This window comes from Carcharhinus amblyrhynchos, chromosome 7 (genome assembly GCF_965287045.1).
Source record: "Carcharhinus amblyrhynchos chromosome 7, sCarAmb.v2.hapA, whole genome shotgun sequence".
In the NCBI taxonomy this organism is placed as follows: Eukaryota; Metazoa; Chordata; class Chondrichthyes; order Carcharhiniformes; family Carcharhinidae; genus Carcharhinus; species Carcharhinus amblyrhynchos.
The window spans coordinates 126,317,444-126,337,395 of record NC_137330.1 but is presented as its reverse complement, the minus strand read 5'-3'; the positions used below and the strand labels follow the sequence as shown (position 1 = coordinate 126,337,395).

Genomic DNA, 19,952 nt, shown 5'->3' with positions numbered 1-19,952 from the left:
GAGGATTGGCTATCTAATAGGAGGCAGAGAGTTGGTATCAATGGGTGTTATTCTGATTGGCGGTTGGTGACGAGTGGAGTGCCGCAGGGATCGGTGCTGGGACCTCAGCGATTTACCATTTATATAGATGATAAAAGCTGCAGCATGCTACAGAGCAGAGGGACCTAGGGGTCCTTGTGCACGAGTCGCAAAAACCCAGCCTGCAGGTGCAGCAGGTGATCAAGAAGGCGAATGGAATGTTGGCCTTCATAGCGAGGGGGATAGAATATAAAAGCAGGGAGGTCTTGCTGCAACTGTACAGGGCACTGGTGAGGCTGCAGCTGGAGTAGTGTGTGCAGTTTTGGTCGCCGCACTTGCGCAAGGATATTTTGGCCTTGGAGGGAGTGCAGAGGAGGTTCACTAGGCTGATACCGGAGGAGGGGGTTGGACTATGAAGAGAGACTGAATAGACTGGGTCTGTACTTGGAGTTTAGAAGGATGAGAGGGGATCTTATAGAGACATATCAGAAAATGAAAGGGATGGATAGGGTAGAGATAGAGAGATTCTTCCTGCTCAGAAAGGATAGCAGGACTAGAAGGCACAGCCTCAAGATAAGGTGGGGGCAGTTTAGATCGGAGTTGGAGGAGGAACTTCTTCACTCAAAGGGTGGTGAATCTCTGGAATCCTCTGCCCGTTGAAGTGGTGGAGGCTACCTCACTAAATATATTTAAGTCATGGGTAGATAGGTTTTTGACAGACAAGGGAATTAAGGGTTATGGGGAGAAAGCGGGAAAGTGAAACTGATCCACTTCAGATCAGCCATGATCTTATTGAATGACGGGGCAGGCTCAAAGGGCTAGATGGCCTACTCCTGCTCCTATACCTTATGTTCTTATGTTCAGATAGAGGCCATTCAGCCCATCATGTCTGCGCTGGCAAATGCTCTCTGTCACTTCAACAACTTGCAATTTCATAGCCCTGTCTCTTTTCCACTAAGGCTATGCATTTCCTCTACATCCATATTCTCTACAAGGATGGTCTGAAAGCTTTGCACTTTATCCTTAACTGGAAACCCAAACAATCCCCATCAACCAACACGATCCTTTGCCTGACTGAACCTTTTCTGACGGTGAGCTGACTTCTCTAACTTTTCTTCCAAATAAAAGATGTTTCTCTGTGGGATATGTGGAAATTTCTTTGTTGCAGTCTTACTCAGACTTCCCTACCTCATTTTCCAGGGCATTCCGGTAACTTGGTCATGTAATTTCCTGCTCTTTCCCTGGACAGGATCATTTCATCAATTTTGATCCCAATTTGCATCATTCTCTTTTATGTAGATGGTCTTTTTTCAACTCTTCCTTTCAATTTGTTGGGTTCTGTATGTTCATTTCTTGGGATAGGATATCAACCAATATTCACAATAAGCCGACTGACTCCCACAGCTACTTTGACTATTTTCACTCATCATGCTTCCTGTAAGGACTATGTTGCATTTTCCTAACTTCTCCTTCTTTGTCTTGTCTATTTAGACCCACTATATTAATGTTTTCAGTCTGTCTTTTTATTTACCTCAACTGTTATCGTCGGTTGTTTAAAACAGACCCGTGTATATGGCCAGACCTGCTGACTCTTATTAGTATTTTCTGTCTTTATCCCTGGCTGCAGTTTTCTTGCAGTCAGGTTTTGGACAGTCAGATTCCCATCAAAATCAGACAGGTCTGGAATTGCCTGGCCAGATCCTAACAGCCACATTCTTTCAGAATGAATTGTTCTTACACTTGAGTGAATTTTATTAGAAAGATGCTACGCAGACTTGTTGGCATTCAGCTCAGCAGACTACAGACATAGCATGACAAGGACAGCACTTGACAGTTGTAGGTTCAAAACCATATTTTGCTATTTCCAAGTATGGAAAATAGTCACCTCTTTGGATCTGTTTCCTGCCTCATACTACTACTGGATAGTCACAGAATTTTCAAGAAGGATGTGAAGACAGGAACAAAAGGGACAGCCTGGAACCCCAGCTCACTCTTGCTTTTGCACCTTTTTCAATGATGCTTCCAGAGAGCAGTTTCGACTGGCGACCAAGCATCTCCTTGTATCTTGTGGTGAGCATTATCAGACTGACCAGACTCAGAAGATCACCCCGATGAGCCAACCCAAAGACCAGAACGAGCCATAAATGAGAGGGGAAGCCTAAAAGAACAACTGCAGATTCTGAAATATCAGCCAGCCCTCAAAAACTGAGGTACAGTCTATTCCAGCCTTATTGAACTGTTTGAGTACAGTGATAGGGCATGGAAAGGGTGTAGCAAATCCTTCGAAGCATGTACCACATGTAGATAGCTAGCGTAGCTCTGAGACTGTTTATTTGGAGATTTAAGATGGTTTATTGAAGAGTCCTGAGAAAAAACTAATAGAGTTTGAAAGAGTTTAACTAAAGTATAGTCGTAGAGTCTGATAAATACTGAAGTGTTCAATAAAGTTGTGTTGGAATTTCACCTAACTCATGTCCTCTTTGTCTATATGATTCCATAATGTGCTTGAGTTTAAAAAAGGTTACTGCAAACTGGTCAACGTTGTTCAGGGAACATTTACCCGCTGGGGGAATACAGTTAGCAGTGAGAGAGTAGAGGCTGTTCTGTCATTAAACAGAATTGCAACTCCCCACTTGCCTAGTGCAATCTCTGTTACGTATTTCTCAAGCTCTAATTTAGGTTAACACCAAATTTGACACCATCCAGCACAAAGCAGTCTGCTGGATTAGTATCTTCTGGAGCTACGTAAGCTCTACCATTTAACAGGCCAAGGATAACAGATGCATGGAACATCAATACCTGCAAGTTCCCCGCCAAGTCACACAATCCATGTGGTGTAAGTATACCCACAGGACTGTTGAGAAGAGAGTTCAAAGATTTTGTCCCAGTATTACTGGAGGATCAATGAAATAATTCTCAATCAGGCTGATGTGTGGCTTGGTTGGAAACTTGTCAAGTGGTCCTGTTGCATTCAAACTTCACTGTCTGCAAGTTTCCTTCCAAGTCACACACAATTCTAACCTGAAAATATATACTTTTGCTGGAGCAAAATCCTGAAATTTCCCCATGATAGTACTAATAGTGTACCGACAGCATGTGGACTGCATCAATTCACCATTACCTTCTTGAGGTCAATTAAGGTGGGTGTTCATTGCTGGACTAACCAGTGAGGCTGGTACCTCTTGAATAAATAATTAAGAGAATGCTGTCAATGTTCGCTGCAATGAGATGAAAGTGACTAGGCCACTTCGAAGTTCTCACAGATGACAGGCAGAAATGAAGATGGTGAACAGAGAGCTGAAATTACCATGCCAGGGTGATTTTCAGGTTGTCAAAGCTAGAAGGGGCAGTCCAGTCATGGGACGCCCATCCCAGAGAACAGTATTGAGATCATCCCTTTGTCCCTTGCCTGAGACCAGTCAACCCCCAGGAACCTTGGGGAAACCTTCTCCTTGCAGGCTGGCAGTGGCAGAGGGCTCATAAGCACTGGACTTTCCTCCTTTTCCCCTTTGGGGTCCAAGCCACTAGATTTTCACTGCCAAGACTGTGTGAGGAGGGGTGTGTGGGGGTGCTTAGTAGGGATCTGAGGGGGAAAAGGACTGCGGGGAGGGGCTGAGTGTGAAGTGAGGCCTCAGTGGGGCTATAAGGGGGAAGGGAAACTGAGTGGGGGGTCTCAGGGGAAAGGGGGGGCTGAGTTGATTACTGAATGAGGACTGAGGCTGAAGCAGGTTGGCCTGAAATGAGGGTGGTGGGTGTGCCTGAGTGATGAGCCAGGTCATCCTCATGCCTCTAGTGGTGTTGAGATTGTGGAGGGGGGGGGGGGGGGGGCGGGGGTAACCCGTTATTTGAGTAGTGGTGAAAGCATATCCTTCTTTGCTGAGGGGTTGATGGTACTCCACTGGTCAGCGGGGCGGGAGGAGTCACCATTTGAGAGGAGGGGGCCCTCTCTCCAACTGATCTCTGAAAAAGATGTTGGCCAGGCTGGCCAACATTAATTGTAAGATGTATCTAACAGATTGGTGAATCATAACTGATAGAAACTGCCAGCATCAGCGGGAAATGCTTTGGTTTTCCTGCTGGCATGGACAATTCATCCCGATTCAGGAAAATAATGCCCATTGTCTCACTAGTGCCATGATTTAATTTCATATTTGGAGTGACATTATTCAAAGATCCATCATCCTCATCACCAGTTTGTTATGTTTTCATTCCTGGTGCTTTTCAAGATCAATCAGTGCATGTGCATTTCACCTCGAGGTTACCACTGATCAGAAACTAAACTAGAATGGCAAAATAAATAAAATAGGCACTATTTGATCATGTTTTTATCAAAATGCTGGATGGACTTGAAACTGGGAGCATTTCAGCTCCGTCTTTTGAGCCTGTTTTTAGGCCTCCCCATTCACACTCTGCCTGCAAAATTCTGCGTGAGTCTGTTGCTCACTGCAGACGCCTGTAGGCAGGACTTAACATGCCCGAAGGCCTGCAGAAGGAAGTATTACGCATATGCAGGCTTTTGATCCTGTACATGAGCATTGGTGTCTGACAGAAAAGAGAGAGCTGTCAGGCCCCTGCTGTGTAGGCTGCCTGAAGCAGCTTCCTCCCAGGAATCATGGAGGGCCGCAGCCTGCGATATAGTCCCCTCCAACCACCCTGCCACCCAGTCCAATCGTGGACCCCCTTCCCCACTGATTGCAGACTTGTCACCTACCCCCAACAATCGCTGCAGTGTCAGAAGGGCCCCCTCCCCCTATTAGCCTCACCCCTACTGGACCTTGTCCCCATTTGCCCCACCCATGCGTCCTGCCCCGACACAGCGTGATGGGCATTGCCCAGTGCCCAATGGGTATTGCCCATGTGCCGGGGGGGCAGGGGCTAGTCTGGTACTGCCCAAGGGGCATCCCCCCTTGCCCTCACCTCTCCAGGGGCTTCAATGGCCTCCAGTTCCCCATATCTGACGAGAGGCTAACTGTGCTGGAAATCCTGCACCCAGACGGGTCCCCTGCTCGTCTCCTCCTCTCCTCATGACCTGGGACAATCCCTCCTCAGAAGCTCCATCTCTTTGCAGGCGTGACACTGTATACCATCTGCCAGCCAGAAGACATGGTCGGTGACCCCCCTCATGGGGGACAACAAAGCCCCCCTCAGGCAATCCTCCCGAGGATCTGGTGCCAGAAGGAATAGATAGGGAGAACATAAGAACATAAGAACATAAGAACATAAGAAATAGGAGCAGGAGTAGGCCATCTAGCCCTTCGAGCCTGCCCTGCCATTCAATAAGATCATGGCTGATCTGTTGTGGCTCAGTTCCACTTTCCCGCCCTCTCCCCATAACCCTTAATCCCCTCTCTTATCAAAAACCCATCAACCCGCGTCTTAAAAATATTTAGCGAGGCAGCCTCCACCACTTCAACGGGCAGAGAATTCCAGAGATTCACCACCCTTTGAGTGAAGAAGTTCCTCCTCAACTCCGTTCTAAACCGGCATCCCAAAGGCTGAGCAGGACAGTGACCCTTGGTGGCATGGTCCTCCAGGGCCACCTATGTTATAGTAGTGGCTTCCTGAACCCCCGCTGCTTCCAAGGCCCTGGCATCATTCCAGTTAATAATTAAAGAAATAGGTGTAAAGTGCTACAGCCACCCCAACATGATCATTGCTTGTGTTAAAGCAGTGGCTGGGGTTGTCGGCCCCTCAGCCATTGGTGCAGCCTCAAAAATGTATGGCAAAACCATCTTTTTCATGAAGGCTGAGTGGGCAGTCCACCTTGCCCTCAAAAAGGGGTTCATGGTGAGCAGAACTTTCCTGAAGATGGAGTTCTTGGAGCCACCTCCCAGAGAATCATTCTTTTAAACATCCTGCTCTTCGTCCCCATGGAGCTCCTTCTCCCCAACCTCTATCAATCGAGGGAGCTGAAGTCCCAGGTGGTTCTTGTCCTGCCCAGCCTTTGGGATACCTCTCTATCTACTCCTTCTGGCACAGCCTTTGGGATACCTCTCTACCTACTCCTTCCGGCACAAGGTCTTTATCCATCTGACCAGGGAGGATTGCCTGAAGGGGGCCATGAGGGTTTCGCCAACCGTGTTTTCTGGTTGGCAGACAGTGCGCGGTGCCATGTCCGCAAAGAGACGGGGCACCTGAGGAGGGATTATCCCGCATAAGGCTGCCAATGAAAGCATTGAGGTGGCCATGTCTGGCACCACCTTCCCCTTTCCAATACTCCAACTGCTTCCCTGCAAGGGAGACCATGTTCACAGCATCAGCCATTTCAACTTGGTGTGGAGGGGTGAGAGCATCTGCACAGTCAGAAGTGCAGCAGAGAGTGAAACGAAAGGACGTCACCCCCATTTTGAAAATCTCAGACACCCCACCGCCAGCTCAGGGAAGAAGAACACTTCTGGACCCACCACTCCAAAAAAACCCAGGCACATGGACACCTCAATGTCATATGCTGGGCTTAGCATCATCTCTGCGCGGGTCTCTGGGTCCAGACGTGGGGAATGCTCGACCCTGAGCTGGCGGTAACTCCCCCTTAGTGTTAATGGGTCCAGGCCCAAAAGGCGGAGCAGCAGGGAGGGGAGGGCAAGGCAACTACACTGTGGAAGAGGGGAGAGAATCACAAAACCCACGGGATTCCCCACATCTCCTCCCCCAGTGAAGTGATGCCTTTGTCTTTGCCCTGCCCCACTTTCACGCGCTGCTCCCAACTATCTTCATGCCTTTTCCTGGAATGGGGCAGAAAGAAAAAGGCCAATTTTGATGGTATCAGGCAGGAATTTTCAAAAGTTAATTGAGGGAGTTTATGGGAAGGCAAAGGGATGTCTAGCAAGTGGCATATTTTCAAAAGTGTGTTAACCAGGGTTCAAGGTAAACACATTCCGCTTAGAGTGAAGGGCAAGGCTAGCAGAAGTCGGGAACTCTGGATGATTCGGGATATTGAGGCCCTGGTCAAGAAGAAGAAAGAGGTATATGACATGCATAGACAGCTGGGATCAAGTGAATCTCTTGCAGAGTATGGGGGGTGTAGGAGTAGAGTTAAGAGAGAAATTAGGAGGGTGAAAAGAGGACATGAAATTGTATTGGCAGATAAGGAAAAGGAGTATCCAAAGGGCTTCTACAAATACATGAAGGGCAAAAGAGTAACAAGGGAGAAATTAGGGCCTCTTAAAGACCAACAGGTAATGTATGTGTGGATCTACAAGAGATGGGTGAGATCCTCAATGAATATTTCTCATCAGTATTTATTGTTGAGAAAAGCATGAATGTTAGGGAACTTGGGGAAATAAATAGTGATGTCTTAAGGAGTGTACATATTACAAAGAAGGAGGTGCTGGAAGTCTTAAAGTGCATCAAGGAAGATAAATCTGCGGGACCTGATGAGGTATATCCCAGGATGTTGTGGGAGGCTAGGGAGGAAATTGCAGGTCCCCCTAGCCGAGATAACTGAATCATTGATAGTCACGGGTCAGGTGTCTGAAGATTAGAGAGTGGGAAATGTTTTGCCTTTGTTTAAAAAGGGCTGCAGGAAAAGCCTGGGAATTACAGGCCAGTGAGTCTCACATCTGTGGTGAATAAATTGTTGGAAGGTATTTTGAGAGATGGGATCTATAGGCATTTTGAGATGCAAGGACTGATTAGGGATAGTCAGCAAGGCTTTGTGAGTGGAAACTCATATCTCACAAATTTAATTGAGTTTTTTGAAGGGGTAACCAAGAAGGTAGATGAGGGCAATGCTGTTGATGTTGTCGACATGGACTTTAGCAAGGCCTTTGACAAGGTACTGCACGATAGGTTGTTGTATAAAGTTGAATCTCACGGGATCCTGAGTGAGGTATCTAAATGGATACAAAATTAGCTTCTTGACAGAAGCCAGAGGGTGATTATAGAAAGTTGTTTTTCAAACTGGAGGCCTGTGACCAGCGGTGTGCCTCAGGGATCAGTGCTGGGCCCATTGTAATTTGTCATTTATGTTAATGATTTGGATGAGAATATAGGGGGCTTGGTTAGTAAGTTTGCAGATGACACCAAGATTGATGGCATAGTGGACAGTGAAGAAAGTTAATCCAATTGCAATGGGAGCTTGATCAACTGGGCTACTGGCCTGACGAATGGCAGATGGAGTTTAATTTAGACAAATGTGAGGTGATGCACTTTGGTACATTGAACGAGGGTAGGACTTACTTAGTTAATGGTAAGGTGTTAGGGAGAGTTACAGAACAAAGAGATCTCGGGGTACAAGTTCATAGCTCCTTGAAAGTGGAGTCACAGGTGGACAGGGTGGTGAAGAAGGCATTTGGTATGCTTGGTTTCATCGGTCAGAACATTGAATACAGGAGTTGGGACATCTTGTTAAAGTTGTACATGATATTGGTAAGGCCACACTTCGAATGTGTATGCAATTCTGGTCACCCTATTATAGAAAGGATATCATTAAACTAGAAAGAATGCAGAAAAGATTTACTAGGATGCTACCGGGACTTGATGGATTGAGTTATAAGGAGAAGCTGAATAGACTGGGACTTTTTCTTCTGGAGTGTAGGATGCTGAGGGGTGACCTTATAGAGGTCTATAAAATAACGAGGGGCATAGACAAGGTAGATAGCTAATATATTTTCCCAAAGGTAGGGGAGTCTAAAACTAGAAGGCATAGGTTTAAGGTGAGAGGGAAGAGATACAGAAGTATCCAGAGGGGCATTTTTATCACACAGAGGGTGGTGAGTGTCTGGAACAAGCTGCCAGAGGTAGTAGTAGAGGCAGATACAATTTTATCTTTTATAAAGCATTTAGATAGTTACATGGGTACAATGGGTATAGAGAGACATAGGCCAAATGCAGGCAATTGGGATGAGCTTAGGGGTTTAAAAAAAAAGTGGCATGGATAAGTTGGGCTGATGGGCCTGTTCCCATGCAGTAAATTTCAATGACTCTATGACCTCCTTCTCTGTTATATGTACAATCCTCAAGAGATCACTGTTTATTTCCCCAAGTTCCCTAATATCCATGCCTTCGTCAACAGTAAATACTGATGAGAAATATTCAATTAGGATCTCACTCATCTCTTATAGCTTGACCCATAGATGACCTTGTTGATCCTTAAGAGACCATATTCTCTCCACAGTTTATCTTTTGCCCTTTATTGTAGTTGTAGAAGGTCTTTGGATTCTCCTTTACCATATCTGCCAAAGCAATCTAATCTCAGCTGTTTGGCCTCCTGATGTTTCTCTTAACTCCAACGTCCTCAATGCTCTTTAAGGGATCCACTTGATCCCAGCTGCCTATGCATATCATATGCCTCCTTCTTCGTGACCAGGGTCTCATATCCTGAGTCATTCAAGATTCCCTCCTTGTACCAGCAAGGCATATCTAAAAGGAATATGCTTACCCTGAATCCTGGTTAACATACTTTCAAAAGCCTCCCATTTACCACTCATCCCTTTGCCTTCCCACAGACTCCCCCAAGTAACTTTAAATAATTCCTGCACAATACCATCAGAATTGGCCTTGCCCCAATTTAAAATTTTAACTTTTGAGCCAGACCTATCATCCTCCATAGGTATCTCAAAACTAAAGGAATTATGGTCACTGGTCCTAAAGTGATCCTTCACTAAAACTTCTGTTGCCTGTCCTTCCTTATTTCCCATGAAGAGGTCAAGTTGTGCCCCCTCTTTAGCTGGGCCATCTACATACTGAATGAGAAATTCCTCCTGAATACAGTTAAAAAATTTTCTGTCATCCAAGCCCCTAATACTACGGCTGTCCCAGTCAATTTTGGGAAAGTTAAAATCCTCACTATTTCCACCTATCTGTAATCTCCTTACGTATTTGCTCTTCAATTTCCTGCTGGCTATTGGGGGCCTATAGTACAGTGCTATCAAAATGATTTCCCCCTTCTTATTTTTCAGTTCTATCCATATAGACTCAGTGAGTGAACCCTTGGATGTATCCTCTCAGTATTGTCTTGATGTTCTCCCTGATCAAAAACTCAACTCCCCTTCCTCTCTTACCTCCTCCTGTTCTATCCTTCCTATCGCATCTGTACCTTGGAACATTGAGCTGAAAGTTCTGCCTCTCCCTTAGCCATGTTTCAGTAATACCTGTCTAGCACTAGAATTACTGACACTGCCTTTACTATTTAATGTGCTCTCTTTAACTTCCATGCTGTCCTCAACGTATGTAAGGATGAAAAAACAAGGTTCAGTTGGGTCACTTGAGTGTTACAAGGTAGCTAGGAATGAGTTAAAGAAAGGGCTTAGGAGAGCTAGGAGGGGGCATAAGAAGTCCTTGGTGGATAAAAGAAAACCCCAAGGTTTTTTACTCTTATGTGAGAAATAAAAGAATGGCCAGGGTGAGATTGGGGCCAGTCAAGGATAGTAGTGGGAACTTGTGCATGGAGTCAAAAAGATAGGTGAGGTGTTGAATGAATACTTTTCTTCAATGTTCACTAAGGAGAGGGGCCATGTTTTTGAGGATGAGAGTGTAATACAGGCTGATAGGATAGAGGAGGTAGATGTCCTGAGGGAAGATGTATTAGCAATTTTGAAAAACCTGAGGGACGATAAGTCCCCAGGGCCAGATGGGATACATCCTAGGATACTTTGGGAGCTAACGGATGAGATTGCAGAACCTTTAGCTTTGATCTTTGGGTCTTCACTTCCACAGGGAAGGTGCCAGAGGACTGGAGAATGGCAAATATTGTTCCTGTCTTCAAGAAAGGAAATAGGAATGACCCTGGTAATTATAGGCCAGTTAGTCTTACTTCAGTGGTCAGTAAGTTAATGGAAAGGGTCCTGAGAGATAGGATTTATCACCACTTGGAAAGATACAGTTTAATCCGGAATAGTCAGCACAGTTTTGTGAGGGGTAAGTCCTGCCTCACAAATTTGATTGAATTCTTTGAGGAGGTAACTAAGTAAGTAGACAAAGGTAGACCAGTTGATGTCATATACATGGATTTTATTAAGGTGTTTGATAAGGTTCCCCATGGTAGGCTCATGAAGACGATAAGGAGGTGTGAGATAAAAGGAAATTTGGCTGGTTGGATAAGTAACTGGCTATCTCATAGAACATGATGTGGGTATGCCGGCGTTGGACTGGCGTAAACACAGTAAAAAGTCTGACAACACCAGGTTTTAGTCCAACCTATTTATTTGATAATATACTCACAAGCTTTCGGGGTTAGTCCCTTCGTCAGGTGAATGGAGAGTTCTGGCCTCAGACAGAGCATATAAAGCACAGACAGTTTAGAGATTACTGATTAGAATGATTACGGATTAGAATTCTAATCAGTAATCTCTAAACTGTCTGTGCTTTATATGCTCTGTCTGAGGCCAGAACTCTCCATTCACCTGACGAAGGGACTAACCCCGAAAGCTTGTGAGTATATTATCAAATAAATAGGTTGGACTAAAACCTGGTGTTGTCAGACTTTTTACTGTATCTCATAGAAGACAGAGGGTGATGGTAGAAGAAAAATTTTCAGATTGGAGGCCAGTTACCAGTGGTGTACCACAGGGATCAGTGCTGGGTCCTCTGCTATTTGTGATTTTTATCAATGACTTGGAAGAGGGGGCTGAAGGATGGGTTAGTAAATTTGCTGATGACACCAAGATTGGTGGAGTAGTGGATGAGGTGGAGGGCTCTTGTAGGCTGCAAAGAGACATTGATAGGATGCAGAGCTGGGCTGAAAAGTGGCAGATGGAGTTTAACCCTGATAAGTGCGAGATAATTCATTTTGGTAGGACAAACGAATGTGGATTACGGGGTCAACAGCAGGGCTCTGAGGAATGTGGAGGAACAGAGAGACCTTGGGATTTGTATCCACAGATCTCTGTTGCCACTCAAGTGGATATGGCTGTGAAGAAGGCTAATAACGTGTTAGCGTTTATTAATGGGGTTTGAGTTTAAGAGCAGTGGGGTTATGCTGCAGCTATATCGGATCTTGGTGAGACCACATTTGGAATATTGTGTGCAGTTCTGGTCACCTCACTATAAGAAGAGTATGAAAACATTGGAGAGAGTTCAGAGGAGATTTACCAGGATGCTGCCTGGCTTGGAGGGTAGGTCTTATGAGGAAAGGTTGAGGGAGCTGGGGCTTTTCTCTTTAGCGCAGAGGAGGATGAGAGGTGATTTAATTGAGGCTCATAAGATGATGAGGGGGATAGATAGAATGGATGTGCAGAGACTATTTCCTCAAATGGAAATAGCTGTTACTAGGGGGCATAACTATAAGGTGCATGGTGGGAGATATAGGAGGGATATCTGAGGTAGATTTTTGACTCAGAGAGTGGTTGGGGTGTGGAAAGCCTGCTGTGATAGTGGAGTCGGACACTTTAGGAACTTTCAAGCGGTTGTTGGATAGGCACATGGAACACACCAGAAATATAGAGAGTGGGATAGATTGATCTTGGGTTTAGACATAATTCGGCACAACATTGAGGGCTGAAGGGCCTGTACTGTGCTGTACTGTTAAAAAAAACTCCTCCTATGAAAAAGACAATGTTGTCGAGGAGAATGCTGAGATGCAGGCTATTAGACCAGATGGGACTGAGGTGTTAGCAATTCTGGAAAGTATGAAAATAGATGGGTCCCCTGGGCCAGATGGGATATATCCTAGGATTCTCTGGGAGGTTAGGGAGGAGATTGCAGAGCCGTTGGCTTTGTAGGTTGTCACTGTCTACAGGAATAGTGCCAGAAGACTAGAAGATAGCAAATGTTGTCCCTTTGTTTAAGAAGGGGAGTAGAGGCAACCCTGATAATTGTAGACCAGTGAGCCTTACTTCTGTTGTGGGCAAAGTTTTGGAAAGCATTATAAGAGATAGGACTTATAATCATTTAGAAAGGAATAATTTGATTAGAGATAGTCAACACGGTTTTGTGAAGGGCAAGTCATGCCTCACAAACCTTATTGAATTCTTTGAGAAGGTGGCCAAAGAGGTGGATGAGGGTAAAGCAGTTGATGTGGTGTATATGGGTTTCAGTAAAGTGTTTGATAAGGTTCCCCACAGTAAGCTATTGAAGAAGATACAAAGGCATGGGATTGAGGGTGATTTAAGAACATAAGAACATAAGAAATAGGAGCAGGAGTAGGCCATCTAGCCCCTCGAGCCTGCCCCGCCATTCAATAAGATCATGGCTGATCTGAAGTGGATCAGTTTCACTTTCCCGCTTTCTCCCCATAACCCTTAATCCCCTTGCCTACCAAAAACCTATCTACCCGCGTCTTAAATATATTTAGTGAGGCAGCCTCCACCACATCAACGGGCAGAGAATTCCAGAGATTCACCACCCTTTGAGTGAAGAAGTTCCTCCTCAACTCTGTTCTAAACTGCCTCCCCCCCCTTATCTTGAGGCTGTGCCCTCAAGTCCTGCTGTCCTTACTGAGCGGGAAGAACCTCTCCACCTCTACCCTTTCCATCCCTTTCATCATCTTATACGTCTCAATAAGATCCCCCTCATCCTTCTAAACTCTAACAGGTACAAGCCCAGTCTATTCAGCCTCTCCTCATAGCTCAACCCCCTCAACTCTGGTATCAGCCTAGTGAACCTCCTCTGCACTCCCTCCAAGGCCAAAATATCCTTGCGCAAGTGCGGCGACCAAAACTGCACACAGTGCTCCAGCTGCGGCCTCACCAGTGCCCTGTACAGTTGCAGCAAGACCTCCCTACTTTTATGTTCTATCCCCCTCGCTATGAAGGCCAGCATCCCATTTGCCTTCCTGACCACCTGCTGCACCTGTAGGCTGGGTTTTTGCGACTCATGCACAAGGACCCCCAGGTCCCTCTGCACCGTAGCATGCTGCAGCTTTTCGCCCTGTAAGTAGTAGTCCTTCCTACTATTATTCCTGCCAAAGTGGACCACCTCACACTTGCCAACATTGTATTCCATCTGCCAGTTCCTCGCCCACTCGCTCAGCCTATCTAGATCCCTCTGCAGACTTTCTACACCCTCTGCACAGTTTGCTGTTCCACTTATCTTTGTGTCATCAGCAAATTTCGACACCTTACACTCGGCTCCCTCCTCCAGATCATCTATATAAATGGTAAATAGCTGAGGCCCCAGCACCGATCCCTGCAGCACTCCACTAGTCACCAACTGCCAATCCGAATAAGACCCATTGACACCCACTCTCTGCCTCCTATTTGACAGCCAATCCCCTACCTACGCTAACACCTTACCCCCAACTCCATGCCTCCTAACCTTCTGTAACAACCTTTTGTGCGGCACCTTATCAAACGCCTTCTGAAAATCGAGAAACACCACATCCACCGGCTCTCCTCTATCCACCGCACTAGACACATCCTCATAGAATTCCAATAAATTCGTCAGACACGACTTCCCCTTAACAAAACCGTGTTGCGTCTGCTCTATTAAACAATTCTTCTCAAGATGGCTCGCTATTTCCTCTTTGATTACAGATTCAAGCATTCTTCCTACAACAGACGTTAAACTAACCGGCCTATAATTCCCTGCCTTTTGCCTGCTACCCTTTTTAAACAGCGGCGTAACATTAGCCGTTTTCCAATCTTCCGGCACTTCCCCGGAATCCAGCAAGGTTTGGAAAATAATCATCAAGGCATCCACTATCACCTCTGCCATTTCCTTCAGAACCCTTGGATGCATTCCATCCGGTCCTGGGGACTTGTCCACTGTCAGTCCCTCTAGTCTGTCGAGCACTGCTTCTCTAGTAACAATGATCTCATTCAGGCCCTCCACTCCTACCATCTTTCCATCATTAACACCTGGCAAACTATTCGCGTCCTCCTCCGTGAAGACCGAAGCAAAAAAGTTATTTAAGGCCTCAGCCATTTCCTCATCCCCCACCACTAAATCCCCCCTCTCATCCTCTAAGGGTCCATTCATTTAATGATTTGGATCAGAAATTGGTTAGCTGTAAGAAGATAGAGGGTGGTGGTTGATGGGGAATGTTCATCCTGGAGTTCAGTTACTAGTAGTGGACCGCAAGGATCTGTTTTGGTGCCACTGTTGTCATTTTTAATAAATGACCTGGATGATGGCGTAGAAGGATGGATTAGTAAATTTACAGATGACACTAAAGTCAGTGGAGTTGTGGACAGTGTAGAAGGATGTTGCAGGTTACAGAGGGAGATAGATAAGCTGCAGAGATGGGCTGAGAGGTAGCAAATGGAGTCTAATGTGTAAAAGTGTGAAGTGATTCACTTTGGAAGGAGTAACAGGAATACAGAGTACTGGACTAATGGTACCTTACTTCGTAGTATGGATGAGCAGAGAGATCTCTGCGTCCATGTGCATTGATCCCTGAAAGTTGGCACCCAGGTTGATAGGGTTGTTAAGAAGGCGTACGGTGTGTTAGCTTTTATTGGTAGAGGAATAGACTTTTGAAGCTATGACGTCATGTACAGCTGTACAAAACTCTGGTGCGGCCGCATTTGGAGTATTGCATACATTTCTGGTCGCTGCATTATAGGAAGGATGTGGAATAATTAGAAAGGGTGCAGAGGAGATTTACCAGGATGTTGCCTGGTATGGTGGGAAGGTCTTATGAAGGACTTGGGGCCATTTTCATTAGAGAGGAGAGGGTTAAGAAGTGACTTAATAGAGACGTATAAAATGATCAGAGGATTTGATAGGGTGGACAGTGAGAGGCCTTTTCCTCGGATGGAGATGGCTAACACAAGGGGACATAGTTTTAAAAGGAGGGGTGATAGATATAGGACAGATGTCAGAGGTAGATTCTTTATTCAGAGAGTAGTAAGAGTGCGGAATGCCCTGCCTGCAACAGTAGTGGATTCATCAACATTAAGGGCATTTAAATGGCCTTTGGATAAACATATAGATGATACTGGCATAGTGTAGGTTAGATGGGCTTTAGCTTGGTTTCATACGTCGCTGCGACATTGAGGGCCTAGGGGCATGTACTGCACCGTTATGTTCTATGTTCTCTTCTCTCGCCCTACCACTTTGGCTCCCACTCCCCTGCCAAACTAATTTAACCCCTCCTGAATGGCTCTAGAAGATCTCCCCGTCATCAGACTTTCAAATGGACTTGCCTTGCATTAAGTTGAACTCTCCCCTCCAGGTCAGATGTAACCAGAAGAGATCCCAATGCTCCACAAATCTAAACCCCTGGCTCCTGCACCAGCTCTCAAGCCACGCCTTCATCAGACTAATCTTCCTATTTCTACTCTCACTAGCACCTGATGCCGGCAATAGTCCAGAAATTTCTACCCTCGATGCACTTTAGTCTTTGGCCTAACTCTCTATATTCACATTTTAGGACTTCATCCCTTTTCCTTGTTATGTCATTGGTACCAATGAGGACAAGGACCTCTGTTTGCTCTCCCTGAACAGTCCTACACTGTCCCAGGCTAGACCATTCATGGCAATTTTCATTTTGTCCAGGACCTCATCCATCCCTCCAGAGCGCTGGTCTGTTGAGAACTCTCAAATCTCTTTATCAGGAAATGGTGTTCAACAGGGAGAACCACGAGTACCTAATCGGGACTCTGTGGTTTGGGTTCAGGGTGCACTCGTCGCCGGGATCAGATTACTGCTCGCTGCCATAGAGTGTCTTATTTATGTTAAGGGGTCTCTGACAGCAACCCTTCAGTTTGGAAGAGGAGTACGGCACAGCTGCCCTTTGTCTGGCCAACTGTATTCTGTTTGCTTTGAGCCATTCCTGCACTCTTGCAGAGGAGGTTGTTGCATTTGACACTGCGCGTGTTGGGCATCAGAGTGGTCTTGCCAGCTTACACTGATGATGTGCTCTGACTGACCTGTGGAGGATGTGCGAGTGCCAGGCTGTATACCCTCCCATGTCCTCTACCAGGATCAACTGATCTTGATTTATTATTGTCACATGTACAGGGACACAGTGATAAGTATTGTTTCTTGCGCACTATACAGACAAAGCATACAGTTCATAGAGAAGGAAACGAGAGAGAGTGCAGAATATAGTATTACAGTCATGGCTAGGGTGGAGAGAAAGATCAACTTAATGCAAGGCAAGTCCTTTCAAAAGTCTGATGGCAGCAGGGAAAAAGCTGTTCTTGAGTTGGTTGATGCGTGGCCTCAGACTTTTGTAATTTTTTCCCGGCGGGAGAAGGTGGAAGAGAGAATGTCCAGAGTGCATGAGGTCCTTAATTATGCTTGCTGCTTTGCTGAGGCAGCAGGAAGTGAAGACAGAGCCTATGGAGTTAATGGGCCAAGTGTTCTGGACTCCTGATCAGTCTGTGGCAGATGAACTCACTTCCAGAGGAGCTCAGGCCTTTCACCTGGAGCAGGACCAGCTTCTTCTACTTGGGAGTCCACCTTTGCCCAGCTGAGGAATCCTAGTCAGTAAATTGCAGGAGCTGGAGGCCGAGGTCACCACTCGCCTGATTCACTTGGCAGGGCCAAACCAAATGCTGTCTTACAGGATGCAAGCTCTCGTCATAAATCAGCTGATTGTTTCCAAGCTGCGGTACCAGCTGGTCACTTTGAACCCTGGTCCTGACTTTATCACAAACATCCACAGAACATTCACACAGTTCTTCTAGTAAAAGACACTGCACAGGGTCACAGTTGAGGTTCTGAATCTCTCATTAGGAGAGTGTGCTCAGGCGCTGGCGATCTTCCACCTTCAGACCCTGCAGCGATAGCTTTATGTTGAGCTCCTCCTCGATGGTGTGCCTTGGCCACATATTTCTTCCACGAGGTGCACGGCCTAAATTATGACCGGCGGCTCCTGTTCACGGACCTGAGGGGCCTTTGTGGCTTCCTGCAGGTGATGCCTGTCTTTTACCAGGACCTTCTGAAAGTCTAGAACATGGCTGTTTCATGCCGTGGTTCTCTTCCATCTGAAGAAGTGGCTGTTGTTCAGGAGCCGCTGCTCAGGAATGTATTCCATCCAAGCAGGTGTACGCTCAGGTAGGATCCCACCACACAGATGCACCTCCTTGACCACAACCATTCAAAGACCATGGAAGGCATTGGCTGTGAACTAAATACCTGCCACTGTGCACTCAGCTGTCTCGTGGGGTGTCATCCAGCCCACTTCTCTGCCACCCAGCACATCCCTGACCCTGATCACTCAGGCAGCCACAGGCCGTCCCTTGTCAGCCATCTGAATCGGTATTGGTGGAGGAATGGATTCCTGAGCAGCTGAACAACAATCAGACAGGGGAGAGTTGAAGAGTCCACAAGCACCATCGAAGTATCCCATACCCCTTGGGCCCCATTGGGGTGTATTATTGACTGATTTGGTTCAACCTTTTAAGCTTTCTTTACACTTTGCCTTTTGATTTGGTTCCCTTTGTTTTGGGGACTGCCCTTCTTGCTTTGTCGCCGAGTTTGATTGATTTAGTTTATTCAGTTTTGCATTAAAAGAAATGCCATCTTAGTGCTGCTACAACTTTTTACCTTTACACGGTTTACCTGCTCCGTCACTCTATGATATTGCCCAGGTCTTGCTGCATTTGAGCATGGGCTACTTCAGCATCTAATAAGTCACAAATGACATTGAATATTATGCAGTCATCACTGAATGTCCCCACACTTGACATTATGATGGAAAGAAGGTCATTAATGTTGCAGCTGAAAATGGTTGGGCCTAGGACACTACCCTAAGGAACTCCTGTAGAGATGTCCTGAGATGATTGATGTCCAATTACCACAACCATCTTCCCCAATTCTTATTGAGTACAATTTTTTTAGGCCTCCTTAATGCCACACTCGATGAAATGCTGCCTCGATGTCAAAGGCAGTTACTCTTCCCCTCATCTCTGGAATTCTGCTCTTCTGTCTATTTTTGAACTTAGGCTACAATGACATCAGGAGCTGAGTGACCCCAGTGGAACCCACACTGAATAATAGGGAGCAGGTTATTGTTATGCAAGTGTTGCTTGGTAGCATATGATGTGGCAAGTCACTTGGGACTTTTCATATAAGCTGGCACTTCAATATCATGTTCCATCCCAAAAGACTACCCAACAAGAGGAATAATGATAGATGATGGGTAAGCCAGGCCATGAGTTACAGATTGCGATGGAATACAGTTCTACTGTTGTTAATTACACACAGTGTCTTGTGAATGCTCAGTTGTGCGGTGCTTCATCTGTTCTGAAATTATCGCCTTTAGTTAAAACACAATTATCTTCCTCCTTTCTATCTTAAAACTCTTTATACTTTTTAAAATATCCATTAAAAAAAACTGCCTGCCAAAGATATACTTAGGTTCCAAGTGTAGAAGGAGATTAACTCTCCTCATAATTGTCCTCTGAAACAGTCCAATAAACCACTCATTTCAAAGGAAAGTAGGGATGGACAATAAATGCTGACCCACATCCTATGAATTAATTTTAAAAGCAGCATCCCAGTTTGCTTCAAAGATTAATATTCAATGTAAGGAGAATTGAGGACCACAAGCTTGGAGTCCTTACATCTTAAAAGCAGGAGAGTGGAGCAGTTGAAGGCATGTGTTACGATGCAGAGGTTGTTCCCCCTTTTGAGATGTAACACCAAATCCCCTAAAGAGGAATACCTCACCACATAATCTGTATAAAATGTGTGGCAAAAAATGAACTGTTCTTCAGGAATATTTAGTAGTTAATTAACATAAATACCTGACACTCACTTCAAATGAATACTTAACAATTTATTTAACTAACAAGGAACTTTAACTAAACAAGTAACAAACTGAATAAAATAAGATTCTAATGGAATGCTGTTCAAATAAATTATATAGAACAAAGAACAAAGAACAACCCAGCACGGGAAACAGGCCCTTCGGCCCAACGAGCCCACGTCGCCGCATCACCCTACACCTATTCTACCCTGCGTGTCTACGAATGGAACGCCTAACTTAGCCAGATTCAGGGGAGAATAGTATCAATTTGGTAAAACCAATCAGCCTAAGAGCACATCTTTGGGGTGTGGGAGGAAACCGGAGCGCCCGGAGGAAACCCACGCAACCACAGGGA

The 19,952-nt window shown here is 45.7% G+C and overlaps 1 protein-coding gene across 1 annotated transcript in view; it reads right to left on the bottom strand.

The window, feature by feature from the left end:
• Positions 1 to 19,952, bottom strand: part of LOC145345623 (dynein axonemal heavy chain 8-like) — a 1,557,438-nt gene that overhangs the window by 506,597 nt on the left and 1,030,889 nt on the right. The gene's annotated exons all lie outside the window — the stretch shown is intronic.